The sequence below is a fragment of the Echinops telfairi genome, unplaced genomic scaffold (genome assembly GCF_000313985.2).
Source record: "Echinops telfairi isolate 266 unplaced genomic scaffold, ASM31398v2 ScPeMD7_11;HRSCAF=52, whole genome shotgun sequence".
NCBI classification, from domain to species: domain Eukaryota; kingdom Metazoa; phylum Chordata; class Mammalia; order Afrosoricida; family Tenrecidae; genus Echinops; species Echinops telfairi.
In genome coordinates, this window is record NW_022103908.1 from 31,448,005 (window position 1) to 31,452,162 (window position 4,158).

The following is a 4,158-nucleotide window of genomic DNA, read 5'->3' on the forward strand; positions in this document are numbered from 1 at the left end:
ATAGTAAAACTTCTTTAACTATTTACTTAGCATACATGTTGAGTATTGATTCAAGCCTGACACACATTTTCCTGATTTTAAGCCACTCAAGATCCCCGTCTTCTCATAGAAAACATGAATGAAAAATGGAAGTTTCCATCATTTCATTGTACTTGGATTGACAAGCAATGCCCATGGAGGCCAGAGTTCAGAAACCAAACAAGGTACTGCACTGTGCAAATCTGTTGCAGAAGTCCTCTTTAAAGTGTTAAAAAAAATCAGTTTGAAGATTAAGATACATCTGATGTTAAAATCACGTAATATGCACTTAAAAGATGGGTAATATAAAACATAATACTGAAAAAGAATTGAGGCATTTGAATTATGGTGTTGGCAAAGAATACCAAACATACCATGGATTTCCAGAAGTAGAAGCCCATCTGTCTTAAAAAGAAGTGTAGCCAGAATGTTCCTTGGAAGTAAAGGTGGCAAGACTTGGTCTCACAAACTTTGGACATGTTTTCAGAAGGGACCAATCCCCAGAGAAGAACATCACACTTTGTAAAGTAGAGGATGGGTGTCAAAGAGAATCACATTAGACTTCACAAAGTAGAGGGTCAGTGATGCGGATAGACACAGTGACTCAAACAATGAACTCAAACATATAAACTTCTGAGAGTAGTACAATATATATCTCCACTATGAATTGAAACCTTAACAGTAGCTAAGGGTAAAAATAAATCCCCATCACAAACCTAGAGGGAGTCAGATTCACTTGCCACAGCTTAAATGAGGAAAGCTACCTCATTGGACTAGGTAGACATCAAGAGTTTCAATAGTTTCCTGTAACAGCCTTACTTACCACAATTAGATGACTTTTGAAGTGGGCAGCTAATTCTAACATCAACAAGACCTCATGGAGTTTGCTGAAACAATTAAACTCTGCTTTATAAATTTTACTATCTGTTATGTTATATAGCTATAGGCCCCAAGATGTTTCCTTGAGGTAAGAATGACTAGATTTCATATCATGTACATTAGGAGTCTTATCAAGAGAGACCTTGAGGGACATCATGCCTGATAAAGCTTTTAAAAAGGCCCTCAATAAGTTGACTCATTGAGTGAAACTTGAGACTCCAGCCCAGGAAGGACTGTGAAAATACTGTAGTACTGAGAGTGCGTCCTACTGGGGTACAGAGCCTCCTTCTGAGCCAGGATGTACTCCATGACTCCTAACACCACCACGTCCTAGGCTCTCTTCGCAATCATTCCTATGTTTGAGGCCAGTGTTGCTGCAATTGTTTTTGTTGGTGGTGGCAGTATTTTCTTTGTTGTATTATTTTTGTCTTTCCCCCATCATCATGAAATCTTTCTTAAATACTTTTTTGCAGCTTTTCCTAATTCCTACTGAAACTTGGAAACTTGTTAAATTGGCTCAGTCTTTAGCTAGTGCTGGCAATTTAATCAAATGACGGACATGTCACTTTCCCCACAATCCAAACAAGAGTGTTCTCACCCTTTTTCTGTCCCAGTGCTTGATTATAGAAACGCACCTAATAATGCTCTAATTCTGATAAACTAACCAAATAAGACATCCGCGTCAAACTATGGCACCCTGCTGATTCACAAATATATCTCAGTGGCTTGTTTTAGTCTCAGTCATTTCTGGGTGATCTATAACAGATGCTCTCGTTTTTAGCACTGCAATCTTTAGTTGACAATTCTTAAAATTATATTCAATTAATAGATAGTTGCCTTGCAGATAATCAACAACTCAAATGTACACCCACATTTGAGATCAGAGCTCTGAGATCTGTCCATTTGTAAAAACTCCCTGGCTGACAGCTGCCTTGAAAGAGCCAACCAATCAACCCCTTTCTCTACTAGACAAAGAGGGACAAGTGCTTCATGCTTTTATAAATAATTTTTATAAGGAAGATCAATTTATTTAAGGAAGACGCTTTATATTGAGTTGTATACTTGAGTTAAGTCATGCTTAGAACGATAGTTTATGTGAAGTTGGTACACTATAGAAACACAAAATAACATGGGGGAAAATTATAAACTATCAAGAGTTCATGGGGGTGGGGTGGGGAAAGGGGAAAATGAGGAGCTGCTATCAAGGACTCAAGTAGAAAGAAAATGTTTTGAAAATGATGATGGCAACATATGTACAAATGTGTATGACACAATGGATGGATGGATGGATTGTGATAAGAGCTCTAGTAGCCCCCAATAAAATGATTTTTAAAAACCACTGCTAGAAAATTGATTCTGACTCATAATGACCCTATTGGACAAGATAGAACTTCGGGGGGTGTTGAGGCTATAAATATTCATAGGAATGGAGAGTTCCCTATTTCTCCTGCAGTGCAATTCATGAGTTTAAACTACTGATCTTGCAATTAGCTGTCCAATGCATAACTCACTACATCAACCAATCGCCTTTATAATAAACTAATGAAATAAACAGAACTATGTAATGCTGTCTAAATGAGAACATACCCTCTTAGACTGCCTTATGGCAGACACACCCTGTATGAGTTTATTCAATTCTATGGAGCCTTTGTATCTCTATGTGGCATATTGCAGGTGGAAAACATACAACTTTCCTCTAGGTCTATAATCCTTCCCCCTCACCCCACTATCATGACCCCAATCTACCTTACAAATCCAGCTAGACCAGACATGTACATGGGTACAGATAAGAGATGGAAACACAGGGAATCCAGGACAGGTAAGCCCCTCAGAACCAATAATGAGAGTAGCATTACCATGAGGGGAAGGAGAAGGTGGGAGAGAAATGGGGAACCAATCAAAATGATCAACATATAACCCCTCTCAGGGGAATGGACAACATAAAAGTGGGTGAAGGGAGACATTGGTCAATGTAACAAATGAAAAAAACACAATAATTTATAAATTACCAAGGGTTCATGAGGGAGAGAGAATGGAGTAGGGAAGGGAAAAAATGAGGAGCCGATACCAAGGGCACAAGTAGAAAAAAGTATTTTGAAAATGATGATCGCAACAAATGTACAAATGTGCTTGACGCAATGGATGGATGGATGCATTATGATAAGAGCTGTAGGAGCCCCCAATAAAATGATTATATATATATGCATGCAATCTATCTAGTATTATGGTTCATATAGCCAATAGCATTGCTGACAAATCTCAAACTCAACAAATGTCTTTAGCATCCCTTGCTAAAGTGGGAATAGAGAACATAACAATCCTTAATTTTCTGCTTTTCCAACAAGGAATAGATGCCACTGCCAACATCTCCAGCTTCTCTTAGATAAATTATTCTAGGGAAGTACAACTAAATATGACCAACATTTTCAAGAAAACCACATGGTTGCTGCAATATAGTGACTTATTTAATATGGCTCATACGGCCATGGCCTTTGTAATTTCTACCAAATGATTGTTTCCTAAGGGTCTGAGTAAGATAAGGTGGGGAAGACACTAATAGCTGTGAGTGATTGTTAATGGGGTTAATTGATTGGTTATAAAATGAGCCATCTCATAAGCAGGAGCAGGAATGTCAATAACATGAGAGATGAGTCAAGAGTTCAGCTTGTCCTGTGGATCCTGATATCCCTGTCCACTGAACCTTCTTGAGGAGAGTCTGGACAAACCAAAAGCCAACGCTTGAGACAGCAGAGGGTGTTCCAGCCCACAGAGCAAGGTAAGCTGAGTGCCTACAGGCAGGAGGTTGGTTTATGGAGTAGGGTGTTTCTAAGTGCCTAGATTTGCTGATCCACAGAGCTAGAGTAGCATATAGAGGCAGAAATATATGGCAGAAACCAATGGATTAGAACAGAGAATCCTAAAATACATTCAAGCATCTCTAACAACTGTTCTTTGGTAAATGAGAAAACACATGAAGTGGGGGAAAAGATCACCTTTTCAATAAATGGTGCTGGAAAAATTGGAACTCCACCTGCAAAAGAATGAAGCTGAACCCATAACCAACATCATATAAAAAAAAGAATCAAGATGAATTAAAGACCTAAAGATAAGCCCTAAAACTGTGGGATCATCAATTTAAAAACAGGGACAAACTCAAGGGCCTTAATTAAAGACATAAATACACAACCAAACATAATGAAAAATACCCAGACCACAGAAGACAAAATAGCGGAATGGGAAAACTGAAAATCAGATATTGAA